Consider the following 15,118-nt stretch of genomic DNA (forward strand, 5'->3'; position numbering starts at 1 on the left):
TAAACTTTTAAATTGAGCGATGAAGACCCACTCCACAATTGTGGATACTAGATTACATTGCTTTTTTTTTTTTTTTTTTTTAAATTATGTTTTCCGTTATCTTTTGGTCTTAATGACTGAAAGCCTGCGTGAATACTTTTAAGAAGCTTTCTTCTATTTAACAATTTACTCCAGGCTTAGGACATCAGAGTCCCATTTTCCATCCTTTTCATTTTTTTCCATACACCAGAGGAGCAGTTCTCAACCCTGCAGACATTAGACACTTTTACAAAATACTGTTTCCTGGGCTCCACCCACCGAGATCCTGATTTATTAGTGTGAACTAGGGTTTAAAACCAGATTAAAAAAACAACAACAAAACGCTCCAGATGACTAGAGAGCCAGGCTTGAGAACCATTGTGTTGGTATTGGAATCTGGTCAGAACTAGCGAAAATCTCTAAAACCGGAGAGCAAGGCTGATCTGGTCTAGAGAATCATGAGGCAGAATTTCTCTAGCAGCTGTTGGAACAAAGACTTCTGTGGATACACAGAACATTCTTGGACCCCAATGCTGAAATTCCCCTAGTTTAAAGATTTCAACATCTTTGTCTGTTTTCTGTCTTTTAGCTTCAGAGTGAACCACTCACTCACCCCTGCAGCTAATGTATAAAGTACCTTTGTGAAAGCTAAGGAAAGCCATCCATTTCTTAATACGTTATTATTATTTTCTGGGAAATAGTCAGAATAATATACACATTTATAATGATAACATTGTAAATGGCACCTTATGGACTTGTACAGTGCACAGACTGCACAACCACACCCTGTGGCCCATCATGTTCTTGTTTTTCCTGCTTAAACAAATCATGATCTGAACTAGTGACCTGAAGACCATAGGCATCAGATGGCATTTATTGGCAGGCTGGCCTAGGCATGGAAATTAAGATAAAAGGCAACTTCAAAGTCTGAGATGATGGGTTAGATGATATCAAAAGGCTCCCTGCCTCACAGCTCTTCCGTGTTGCTTAATTTAGCCCAGGTTGCTTGGGAAATGAATTCAAAGTTGACCAAGTCAGTGTCTAAAAGCTGTGAGTGAATAATATATAAAACTTATGGCAAATATGCCTTTGCCTGACAACCTTGGATGGCTTTATTTGGTTACACAGAGCTAAAGAGTAATAGAACCTGCTCATCATCAGCAAAATTGCTTAGTAAGGGTGGGCTTGAGATTCCTCAGCATCTTCTCTCTTTTTTTGGTCCCTTTCTTCCTAGGAGTAGACACAAATAAAAGGCATGTGTTTTGCATCTCATTACCTGGTCAGTGGGCTTCATGGATGATTCTCATCTTCATTGTAGCTGCATTTAAGCAGGCTCTAGTGGTATATCAGCATTGCCCATGAGAATTTCCTACAATGATGAAAATGTTGTATTATCTGTTGTTCTGCCATGGGCAGGTCTATGTAAACCTGCTCCAAAGTCTGAGAAAGCTAAGAGGCTGAAGAAAGAGGCTGACAAATCTGTTTTCTGAGAAAGAAACAATTAATAGAGACTTATGAACAGAAGTCATGTCTGTGTCTTGGGTGACAGTGGGACAAGATGATGGATCCCCATGCTATTACCCCCCGATCCAGGGCTTATATACCATAGGGAAAGGCTATACATAATGCAGAAGGGATGTGCAGAACAGTTGATCTACAATAACATCAAGATTGTTTGACCCAAGAGCAGGATTTACTGTAAGTACTTGCTGTTACACAAGGAACAATTGGAACTCTTAGAGGCCTTCCTGGAACAGCAGTTAATCAGAAGCTAACATGGCAGATTAGCATCCAAGATGGAATTGCTTTGGCCTCCACATCTGTGCTGTCCAAACAAGGTATGTACTAGCTATATGTAGCCTTTCAGCACTTGAAATGTTGCTAGTGGAACCAAAAAAAAAAAAAAACCCTGAATTTTTAATTTTAAATACTTTTAGTTAATTTAAATTTAAACAGCTACATGTGGCTAGTGGCTGCCATATTGGACAGTGCAGGTCTGAAAGATAAGTTTTATCCAAAGGGGGAGAAAATGAATATTTGTTGTGCACCTTCCAATTTTCAGGAACATTCTTTTTATGATCACATCTAATCCTCACAAAACCTTTTGAGGTAGATATTATCATTTCCATTTTATAGATTGAAAATAACTGAAGCTCAGAGAATCAATTACCCAAGGTCTTATAGCTAATAAATGATCAAATTAACCTTCAAACTTAGGTTTGATTCTAAAGCCTGCACTTGAAGTTTTCTTGGGGAAATAGTCTTCTTTGTGATGAACTAGAAGCTAAATTCATAATAAAAGAATAACAACAACTATTAAAACACTCCCATCAAACATCACTGTATAGTAAAAGTAGAATTCCTGAGAGGGAGTGAAAAGAGAATGTGTGGTGGCCCAGGTCTGAGGCAGCACACATAGCAGATGGGAGTGTGGTGCTGAAGGTAGGTGGGGAGGGAGGAGAAGGGTGCTGAAGCCACTGCACTGAGGAAAAACAGACTATTCTCACTATAGCTTCCTCAACTTTTCATATGCTGAGTCCTGTGCTTTGTCCTTACTCTGTCCTTTCTTCATGAGGTTAAAATCAGGCTTTCATGCCCTTAATAGAGCCAGCAGAAGCTCACTTGCTAGTAGCTGCTTAGGACTGAGTAGAGGTATGTCTGAGGGCTGTCAGCTTCTTTTTTTGTTGTTGTTTTGTTTTTGTTTTTGTTTGAGACAGTGTCTTACTCTGTCTTCCAAGCTGGAGTGCAGTGGTGCAATCTCGGCTCACTGCAAGCTCCGCCTCCCGGGTTCATGCCATTCTCCTGCCTCAGCCTCCCGAGTAGCTGGGACTACAGGCGCCTGCCACCATGCCCAGCTAATTTTTTTGTGTGTATATTTTTAGTAGAGATGGGGTTTCACCGTGTTGGCCAGGATTGTCTCGATCTCCTGACCTCGTGATCCGCCTGCCTTGGCTTCCCAAAGTTCTGGGATTACAGGCATGAGCCACCGTGCCCAGCCTGCCAGCTTCTTTTTAGCAGGGCCCAATCCCTGACCAAGGATAGGTCTTCTTGCTCAACTGGTTTTTCTCTCCACCCCAACTCTTCCTCCTTTATGCCTCAAGATGCCCACAGTTTACATTTATAGCCCCTCTCCTTTCTCCTATATCCTGCTATATTTGTGGTCCTTCCCCACATCTAGTGAATACGTGAATCCTCTAGGCAGTAGTTCTTAGCCCTGACTGTGTTGGAATTAACTGGCACACTTTTAAAAATACAGCTGCCAGGGATCCATCCCAGACAAACCAAGTATGAATTTCTTGCAGTAGGGTATGGGCATCAGTATATTTTAAAAGTTCCCCAAGTGATTCTAATGTGCAGACAGGGCTGTGAATCCCAGCCTTTGTTGATTTGCCATCTGCCTATATCCCAGAGTTCTACTGCTTTCGTAGTTTTAAACCCAGGGCATGAGATAGGTAGATTTGTGGGTGGAGAAGGGTGGGGGTTGTGGGTGGTAAGTGATAAGCAGTTGGACAAGTGGCTCAAGGCAACTGAAAGTGAAGAAGAAAAAAGAAATGTGTCAAGGACCCCACTGAGAATGACAAGCCATTATGGATGGATGGAGCACAAGAAATCCTGATGAAAGAGAGAGGTCTAGGATAAATTATCAATATGGGATGTTCTCCATTCAACAATCACTTGTTGAGAATTTTTGGTGCCAGCCTCTGCTACAGGGGCACAAAGAGAAAAGAAGGATCCTTACCATGGAAAAAGTTGTAGGATAGTGAATTAGAGAGAGAGAGAGAGAGAGAGAGAGAGACTTGGTTGACCAAGTAAGAATAATCCTCATTTAACTACTTACATGTACTGTGTTAGTCCATTTTTACACTGCTATAAAGATAGTACCTGAGACCGGGTAATTTATAAATAAAAGAGGTTTAATTGACCTACAGTTCCACATGGCTGGGGAGGCCTCAGGAAACTTACAATCATGGTGGAAGCCACAGGAGAAACAAGGCACATCTTACATGGCACCAGGAGGAGAGACAAAGAGAACAAGCAAAGGGGAAGTGCCACAGTTTAGAACCATCAGATCTTGTGATAACTCCCTCACTATCATGAGAACAGCATGGGAAAAACCACCCCCATGATCCAATCACTTCCCATCAGGTCCTTCCCTCGACACGTGGAGATTATAATTCAAAATGAGATTTGGGTGGGAACACAGAGCCAAACCATATCATGTGCCACTTGCTCTTTACCTAGCAAAATTAGCTTTCATACATATCACTAAATACGTGTCAGATTATCTTTGTTGTAAATTGTATTCAATTATAGCAATATCCTCTGTTGATGTCTTCTGACCCTTTATGTGGCCCGTTTGTGCACAGTTTAAACAAATTAGAGGGAGTCTTAGTGCAATATTCACCTGCAACTTTTCTCGTAAAGAGTATGGGTAAAGTAAATGTTTATAATAGTTTCTGGCAAATGTCTTGGTGTAAAACACATTAAATAAGTCTACTCATGTTCTTTATCACTGTACTTAATAACCCTTTCCTCTACCACATCACACCTAAGTAGTTTTCATTTATAACTATAGCCTAAATCACAGTATTTCTGTGCTCTGATGAGAACATAAATGGGAAAATGAAAGAAAAACCTCTGTCTTGATAGTCAGGGTCTGAGTTTGTGGGAATGACATTCTCTGTCCTGTGAGCAGCATTAAGTGTGTCTCCATGGCTTTGTGCCTTCTTATTCTCAGCTTCAGCAACAGCGTTCATTTGAAAACTGTCTTAGTTTTATTGTGTGTAGTGCTTGTGGTGGGACCCTCTCATGGGAGAAGGGGAAAGTATGGAGGATGAATATTCCTATTCATCCTGTGGGCATTTGACTTCCTCTTTGCACCCTCATGACATAAATAGCATACACATGACATTAGTTAGTTTCATCTGTTTTTGTACTTCATATAAATGGAATCTTACATGTATATACTTTTATGTCTGGCTTCTTTCATTTGACTCCATGTATGTAAGATTAATTCATATTTTTGTGCATAATTGTAGATGATTTACCTTCATAGTTGTAGAGTATTTGATTGTGTGAATGTACTCTGATACAGTTATCCATTTAATTGGTGATGGACATTTGATAGTTTTTGATTTAAGGTTATGCTATAAACATTATGGTCCATGTATTTAGGTGAATGTATGTATGCATTTCTGTTGGAAATATATCTAAAAATGGAATTGTCAGGTAACAGGGTATGTATGTATTCAGTTTAAATAGATAATGCTGAACAGATCTTCAAAGTATTTGTACCAAGTTTCCTTTCTACCAGTACCATATGAGAGTTCTGCTCTCTCTACTTGGCCTTTTACATCTTTTTAAATTTTAGGCACTCTGGTACAAGTGTGTGTGTTAGTCAGTGTTCTCCAGAGAAACAGAACCAAAAGGAGGTGTGCGTGTGTGTGTACATATGTGTGTATGTAAATATATATATATTTTTAATATACATATATAAAATTTACTACATATATATGTATACATATGTAGTAAATTCCTTATATAAGGAATTGGAGACCTGGGAAAGCCAGTGATATAATTCATTCCAAGTCCAAAAGACTGAGAGCCATGGGGTGGAGGTTGGAGAAGGCCAGCTGGAGTCCTAAAGGCCTTAGAGAACCAGGAGCTCCAATGTCTGAGAACAGGAGATGACAGACATCCCAACTTAAGAAAGGAGGGGAAATTTGCCCTTCCTCTGCCTTTTTGTTCTATTCAGGCCCTCAATGGATTGAATAATGAGGGAAGATCTTCTTTACTCAGTCTCTGATTCAAATGCTAATCACTTCTGGAAACACTCTCACAGACACACCCAGAAGTAATGTTTTACCAGTTATCTGGGCATCCCTTAGCCCAGTCAAGTTGACACATAAAACTAACCATTCCAGTGTAGTACACACTGTGGTTTCATCTTCTTGGTGCCTATTGAAGTTGAGAACCCGTCTTGTTTGTTTGCCATCTACAAACACATTTTGCTGTTTGTTTTAATGTGGTTATTCTAAGAATACATAGACAAATTTCTTATCCTACTTTTTCACTTAGCAATTTTCATTAGTTAAAAAAAAACTGACACAACGTCATGGAAGAATCAAATTTCCATCACTTAGACTAAGCTAATACAGTGATTTTCTCAAAATATTCAGTCTCCTGAGAGTAAAGGAGTGGGGGTCTTCTGGTTCCACAATGGCTTTGTAAAAGCAAGCTGGCTTCACTTCTTCCCATATACATTACTGAGATTATAACCAGCAATATCCCAGAACTAAAATATGAGGATGAGACAGTTCCCAGGGCCACAAATAAGTGAAAAAGCCCTGAGCAGATGGTAAGAGAATCTGACTTTCATATTTGTAATGCCTCCTCCCTAATCTGCCTGGCAACAAGAGTGATTAAAAATTTCCCCCAAACCATGGTTTCTACACTAGTAAAAGTGAGATCATAGTGGGTAACCAGCTTCCTCATTACCTTGGTTTCCATGGCAGGAGACCTTTCCCTGCTTGAACCCACAGGAAGCATCAAGAGTAACTGAATAAAGAAATATCCCTAAAGAGAGAAAAAGGCAAAGGGGAGGGGGGCACTAGTAACCCCAGCCCTGGAAACTCTGCTCTGTACCTGGACCAAAGGAGACACAAAATCAGAGTGACTGTTCAGCAGCACTACACTGTAGAAAGTTCATTCTACAGGTCCCCTGGCTGGCACTCTGTTTACTAGAACTGAGGCAAACCTGGGCTTGAGGCACTATCTAGTGCTGAAAAGGAGGCAGAAACCTAAAGAAAAAAAGAGAAAGATAATCAACAGGTAAATTACAAAGAATCTCTAAGCAAACATATCCAGTAAAAACCCAAACAAGCCAGACAGAAGACTGGAATACATAACTAATTCATCAATGCAATGATATAGATGTACATTCATAATAAACAACAGCAAATAGAGCCATGACCTCTCCAGTGGACAAAAAAAGAAACCAGTGACTGACAACAATGAGATGGCAATATATGAACTCTTTGACCAAGAATGCAGAATAGCAGTTTTAAGGAAACTCAGTGATCTCCAAGATAAGGCAGAAAATCAATTCAGAATTTTTTCTGAGAAATTTAACAGAGATTGAAATAACTTTTAAAAATCAAACAGAAATATCAGAACTGAGAAATGCATTTGCTGAACTGAAAAATGTATTAGAGGCTCTCAATAGCAGAATGGATCAAGTAGAGGAAATAATTAGTGAGCCTGAAGACAGGCTGTTTGAAAATATACAATCAAAGAGAACAAATAAAAAAGAATGCAAAGGAATGAAAATTACCTACCAAGTATAGAAAATTGCCTCAAAAGACCAAATCTAAGAATTATTGATGTTCAAGTGGGAGTTGAGCAACAAAAAGGGGTAGAAAATGATTTAAATAAATAATAATGGAAGACTTTTCAAAAGATGAGAAAGAGATAAATATCCAGGTACCAGAAGGTCAGAGAACAACAAACAGATTTGACCCAAATAAGACCGCCCCAAGGCATATAATAATCAAATTTTCAAAAATGAAGGACAGAGAGAGGATTCTAAAGGCATCAAGAGAAAGAAAGCAAATAACAAATAAAAGAGCTCCAATTTGTTTGGCAACCATCTCCTCAACAGAAACTATACAGGCCAAGATGGAGTGAGACAACAGTTTCAAAGTGCTGAAAGAAAAGTCTGCCATCTAAGAGTATTGTATCCAGCAAAGCTATCCTTCAAATATGAAGAAGAGATAATGTTGCTCCATGACAAAGAAAAGCTGAGAGAATTCACCACCACCAGACCTGTCTTATAAGAAATACTAAAGGGAAGATTTCAATCTGAGAAAAAAAAAATCCCACTAATGTGCAAAAATAAAACATTTGGAAGTATAAAACCCATAGGTAAAATTAAATACACAAACAAACCCAGAATACTCTACTGCTGTAATTGTGGTATGCAATCCACTCATAACTCTAGTATGAAGCATAAAAGACAAACAATAATGGCTATAGAAATCTCAAGATATAGGCAATATAAAACATGAAAACTGAGACAACGTAAAGTCAAAATGTAGGAGGTATGGAGTTAAAGTATAGAGGTTTCTTCCTTTTTTCTCTGTTTCTATTCTTTATGATCTAAGATAAATTGTCATCTCTTTAAAATAACTTGTTATATCTATAAGATGTCTTTTGTAAGCTTCATGGTAACCACAGTGTAAAAACCTCTAATAAATTCACTAAAAATAAAAAGTAATGAATTAAAACATACTACCAGAGAAAATAACCTAGCCACAAAGAAAGATAATAAAAAGGAAGAAAGAAAGAGAGGAGTTTCAAGACAACCCGAAAATAAGCAACAAAATGGAAGTAGTAAGTCCTTACTTATCAATAATAACACTGAATGTAAAAGGGTTTAATTCTCCAACTAAAAGGCACAGAGGGCCCAACTGCAGTGGTTCATTCCTATTATCCCAGCACTTTAGGAGGTTCAGATGGGAGAATTGCCTGAGGCAAGAAGTTCGGGCCCAGTCTGGGCAACATAGCAAAACCCCATCTCTACAAAAAAAAAATTTTTTTTTAATTAGCTGAATGTGGAGGTACATCTCTATAGTCCCAGTTACTTGGGAGGCTGAGACAGGAGGATCCCTTGAATCCATGAATTTGCGGCCACAGTGAGGTGTGATTGCACCACTGCACTCCATTGCACCACTGCACTCCAGCCTGGGCAACAGAGCAAGATCCTATCTCTAAAAAATAAAAATAAATCAAAAATAAAAGGCACAGCATGGCTGAATGGATAAAGAAATAAGACCCAAATATATCCTGTCTACAAGAAACCACCTTCATCTTTAAAGACCACATATAGACTTAAAGTGAAGGAATGGAAAAATATATTCTATGAAACTGGAAACCAAAAAAGAGCAGGAGCAGCTATACTTTTGTCAGATAAAGTAGACTGATATGGTTTGGCTCTGTGTCCCTACCCAAATCTCATCTCAAATTGTAATCCCTGTGTGTAGGGGAGAGACCAAATGGGAGGTGATTGGATCATGGGAGCAGTTTCCCCCAATGCTGTTCTCATGATAGTGAGTGAGTTCTCATGAGATCTGATGGTTTAAAAGTGTGGCACTTTACCCCCTTGTTCTCTCTTGCTACTGCTGCTATGTAAGATGTGTCTTGCTTCCCCTTTGCCTTCCACCATGATTATAAATTTCCTGAGGCCCCTCCAGCCATGTGGAACTGAGTCAATTGAAACTCTTTCTTTCTTTTTTTAAAAAATAAATTAGCCAGTCTCAGTTAGTTCTTTATAGCAGTATGAAAACGGACTAATACATAGACTAAAAATCAAAGACTATAAAAAGAGACAAGGAAAATCATTATATAATGTGAAAGGGGACAATTCAGCAAGACAATATACAATTATAAATATCTATATACCCAACAATGGAGCTTCCAAGTATAAAAGCAAACATTAATAGATCTAAAGGGAGAGATAGGCTACAATACAATAAGAGTAGGGGATTCAACATGCTATTCTCAGTAATGGACAGATCATCCAGATATAAAACCAACAAAGAAACACTGGAGTTAAACTGCACATGAGAACAAATGAGCCTAATTGACTTTTACAGAAAATTTCACCCAGCTGCTACAGAATACACATTCTTCTATCAGCACATGGAACATGAAAGACTCAAATAAATAAAATCATGAACAAAAGGGAAACATAACAACTGAAGCCACAGAAACATAGACAATAATTAGAGACTATTATGAACAACTATATATGCCAACAAATTGGAAAACCTAGAAAAATTTCTGGACATATACAACCTACCAAGATTAAACCATGAGAAAATAGAAAACCTCAACAAACCAATAACAAGTATCAAGATCAAAGCTGTAATAAAAAGTATCCCATCAAAGAAAAGCCCAAGACCTGATGGCTTCACTGCTAAGTTACACCAAACATTTAAAGAAGAACTAATATCAGTTCTACTCAACCTCTTTAAAAAAATTGAAAAGGAGGGAATACATTCTATGAGGTCAGTGTTACCCCGATACCAAAACTAGACAAGGACACAACAAAAAAGAAAACTACAGGCCATTATTACTGATAAATATTGATGCAAAAATTCTCAACAAAATACTAGCAAACTGAATTTAACAACACATTAAAAAGATCATTTATTGTGACCAAGTAGGATTTATTCCAGGGATGCAAGAATGGCTCAATATATGCAAATCACTAAACAGGATACATCACATTAACAGAACCTGGAACAAAAACCATATAATCATTTCAATAGATGCTGAAAAAAGCATTTGATAAATTTCAACATCCCTTTATGACAAAAACCCCCAACAAACTGGAAATGGAAGGAATGTACCTCAAAATAATAAAGGCCATATATGACAAACTCACAGTTAATGTAGTATTGAATGGGAAACAATTGAAAGCCTTTCCTCTAAGATCTGGAACAAGACAAGGATGCCCACTTTTACCACTTTTATTTAACATAATACTGGAAGTCCTGGCCACAGCAATTATGCAAGAGAAAGAAATAAAGGGCATCCAAATTGGAGAGGAAGAAATTGAATTACCCTTGTTTGCAGACTACATGATGTTATACTTAGAAAAACCTAAAGACTTCACCTATGGAATACTATGCAGCCATAAAAAGGAACAAGATCATGTTCTTTGCGGGGACATGGATGGAGTTGGAAGCCATTGTCCTCAGCAAACGAACACAGGAACAGAAAACCAAACACCACATGTTCTCACTTACCAGTGGGCACTGAATGATGAGAACACATGGACACATGGTGGGGAGCAACACACACTGGGGCCTATCAGAGGGGGTGAGGTTGGGGGAAGGAGAGCATCAGGAAGAATAGCTAATGAATGCTGGGCTTAATTCCTGGGTGATGGGATGATCTGTGCAGCAAACCACCATGGCACACGTTTACCTATGTAACAAACCTGCACATCCTGCACACATACCCCTGAACTTAAAATAAAAGATTAAGAAAAAAAAAAAGACTCCAACAATAAACTGCTAGAATGGATAAAATAATTTAGTAAAGTTGCAGGATACAAAAGCAACACACAAAAACCTAACATTTTATACACTAACACAAATAATATTTTTAAAAAACAAAGAAAGCAACCCCATTTACAATATCTACAAATAATATAAAATGCTCCAGAAGCAGTTTAGCTGAAAAAGTGAAAGATCTATATAAGGAAAACTATAAAACACTGATTAAAGAAATTGAAGAAGACACAAAAAAGGAAAGATATTCTGTGTTCATGGTTTGGGAGAACTAATATTGTTAAAGTGACAATACTATCCAAAGCAACATACAGATTCAATGCAGAAATAGTAAAAAACAGTTCTAAAATGTATATGGAACCACATAAGGCCTCAAATAGCCAAAGCAACCCTAAGTAAAAAGAACAAAGCTGTAGGCATCACACTACCTGACTTCAAAATATACTACAAAGTTATAATAACCAAATCAGCATGGTACTAGCATACAAACAGACACATAGACCAATGGAACAGAATAGAGAACACAGATACAAATCCATGCATTTACAGCCAACTCATTTTTGACAAAGGCACCAAAGACATACAATGGAAAAAGGACAGTCTTCTCAATAAATGGTGCTGGGAAAACTGGATAACCATATGCAGAAGAATAAAACTAGATCCCTATCTCTCATGATGTACAAAAATCAAATAAAAATGGATTAAAGACTTAAACCTAAGACTTGAAACTATGAAACCACTAGGAAAAAAAAAAAACATTGAAGAAATGCTCCAGGACATTGGTCTGTGCAAAGAATTTTTAGGTAAGATCTCAAAGCACAGGAAACCAAAGCAAAAAGAGACAAATGGAGTTATATGAAGCTAAAAACTTCTGCACAGCAAAGGAAACAATTAACAAAGTGAACAGACACCTCACAGAATGGGAGAAAATATTTGCAAACTACCCATCTGACAAAGGATTAATAAGCAGAATATATAAGGAGCATAAACAACCCAATAGCAAAAAACAAATATTCTGACATTTTAAAATTGACAAAAGATCCGAATAGACATTTCTCAATAGAAGACATACAAATGGCCATCAGATATATTTTTAAAATGCTCAACAGCACTAACCATCAGAGCAATGCAAATCAAAACCATAATGAGATATCACCTCACTCCAGTTAAAATGGCTTTCATAAAAAAGGGGATAATGAATGCCGACAAAGACGTGCAGAAAGGGAACCCTAGGACATTGTTGGTGGGAATGTGAATTAGTAAAGCCACTGTGGAAAAAATTCTATAGAAGTTCCTCAAAAAACTAAAAATAGAACTTCCATATGATCCAGTAATTTCACTACTGGGTATATATCAAAAGTAAGGAAATCAATATATTGAAGATATCTCTGTACTCCCATGTTTATTGTTGCAGCACTATTCACAATAGCCAAAAGATCAAATCAAGGGAAGTTCCCACCCAGGGATAAATAAAAAAATGTGGTACATATACACAATAGAATATTATTTAGCCGTAAAAAGAATGAAATCCTTTCATTTGCAGCAACATGGGAACTGGAGATCATAATGTTAAGTGAAATAATGGAAAGACAAATATTGCATGTTCTCATTCATATGTGAGAGCTAAAAAAGTGGATCTCATGAAGACAGAGAGTAGATAATGGTTATGAGAGGCCAAAAATTGTAGGGAGAGGGGGGATGAAGGGAGGCTAATTATTGGGTACAAATATGCAGTTTGATAGAAGAAATAAGATGTAGTGTTTGATAGATCAGTAGGGTGACTATAGCTTATAATATTCTGTATTTCAAAATAGCTAGAAGGGAATAATTCAAAGGTTTCTGGCAAAAAGAAAAGACAAATAATTAAGGTGATGGATATTCCAATCACACTGATTTGATCATTACAAATTATATGGATATATGAAATTATTTCATGTAGCCTCAAAATATCTACATCTATTATATATCAATAAAAAAATAAAGAGAACGACTTTCTGCCAAGCAAGAGGAGGATTTCATGAAAATCAATTATTTGATCTATAATAAATGTGAACAGGTTCAAGGAAAATAATGCATTGCTTTTAAGTATTTGAATAGCTGATATAAATCTTTAGATGAGATAAAATATTTTACACCAGTATACCTTCCTTAAATGTCAGCCCTAATGCTAAGAGAAGGAACAACCCTAGAGAAGAACTTGTCTTGATGGAGTTTGTTTCTTAAATGAGAACACCGTTCTAGGGTTGATATGACGTTGATAAACTTGATGTAAATAAAATGAGCTATTGTTTAAGATAACTTTTCTATTATTGGAATTCAAGGCTGCCAAGCTGTTCTGTGAAGTGCCATCATGGAACTTCAGAGAAGTCCTCCACAGTTAGGTGAGCTGGATAAGCTTGTCAACCTAGCTAAGGGATTGGAGCATTTGAGACTTTGTGCAAAATCACAGGGGCAGTGTGACAGTTGAGGAAAGAATATCTAGAGAATAGCAGGAGTCAGAGAAATAGAATATCTAGAGAATAGTAGGAGTGAGAGAAATATAAGTAAGACTGCCTATATCTCAAGTTTTCTCTTCTAAGCAAATGCGCAGTAGATTTATAGCCTGTCGATGAACGACAAAGGTATATAAAAGTATTGGCTTTCCTTGTTGTAGAAAAAGGTTTTAGTTGGTTACATATTGCTGACTGAACCTTCTTATACTTTCAGGCACATAAGATTTAAACTGATCCCATGCCTTTTCAAATTGCTTGCGTAGATATTTTTGTGCGCAGAGAGTATTTTAATGAAAATATCTAATTCAGGAACAGTTTTCTCAAAGCTGGAATTCCTTTACACTCTCTCTTTTACTGGACAAGAGTAAACACAATGTAGATATCTCTTCACTGGTCTGTTCCGATTGCTTGAGTATCTCCTGGACTGGCCTTAGCAGTAAATAGATCAGTGAAGTACTGACAGGGCACTGAGGATTGATCATCTACCATCACATCCCTGTGCCTGTCATTCCTTAGAGCTTTAAAGGCTTTGCCGTTTTGGAGTTGCCTTTTAAAAATGCATATTCACCTGGGAGAGGACATACCTGAAATTTTTATTATTTGACATCTTAGCAAGAACTTGCCAAAAATAGACCCTGCTTGGGAAAAGGGAGATGGAAGGGATGGTGTGAGAGAAGAAATGAATTATAGCCCCAATTTTTTTTTTTTTTTTTTTTGAGACAGAGTCCTACTCTGTCGCCTAGGTTGGAGTGCAGTGGCGCGATCTTGGCTCACTGCAAGCTCTGCCTCCCGGGTTCATGCCATTGTCCTGCCTCAGCCTCCCGAGTAGCTGGGACTACAGGCGCCCACCACCACGCCTGGCTAATTTTTTGTATTTTTTAGTAGATACGGGGTTTCACTGTGTTAGCCAGGATGGTCTCGATCTCCTGACCTTGTAAACTGCCCACCTTGGCCTCCCAAAGTGCTGGGATTATAGGCGTGAGCCACTGCGCCCAGCCTAGAGCCCCAATTTTATAGTCCAGTGTCAATTCTGTCCAAAATTTTACCAAAACCATGACTCCTGAAAGGTATGCATATATTTACTCCTTATTCTAAAAGCATCATAAATTTGAGGATGAAATGTGTTTTGGAACAGACTTCAATAAATGTGTTCAATTCCAGTTTGTGTCGCTATTAAAGTTGCCCTTAGGCCTCAAATAGATTTTGTGTGCATGTCTACATTTTCACCCATTACATCCCAGAGATGATGGGTGCAACAATGAGAAGAGAGGAAGATAACTGATTAATTATTCTCTTTGTCGCTGGCCTATGCTTATTCTTCTGGTCGGTCAAACCGCTAGGCTCCCCTCTGACACTAAACAGCTCATGTTTCAAGAATATTTAAGAAAATTGTACAACTTTCTTTTTCATTCCGTAGTGGAAATGCCTGGCTCTATGTTCTGGAGAAACTTGGCACAAATAATAAGCAAAAAAGAAGGGTCTACAGAAAAGATCACCTGATAAACCTCCAGATCTGCTCGCCTATGCCCT

Source organism: Pongo pygmaeus, chromosome 4 (genome assembly GCF_028885625.2).
Source record: "Pongo pygmaeus isolate AG05252 chromosome 4, NHGRI_mPonPyg2-v2.0_pri, whole genome shotgun sequence".
Classification (NCBI taxonomy): domain Eukaryota; kingdom Metazoa; phylum Chordata; class Mammalia; order Primates; family Hominidae; genus Pongo; species Pongo pygmaeus.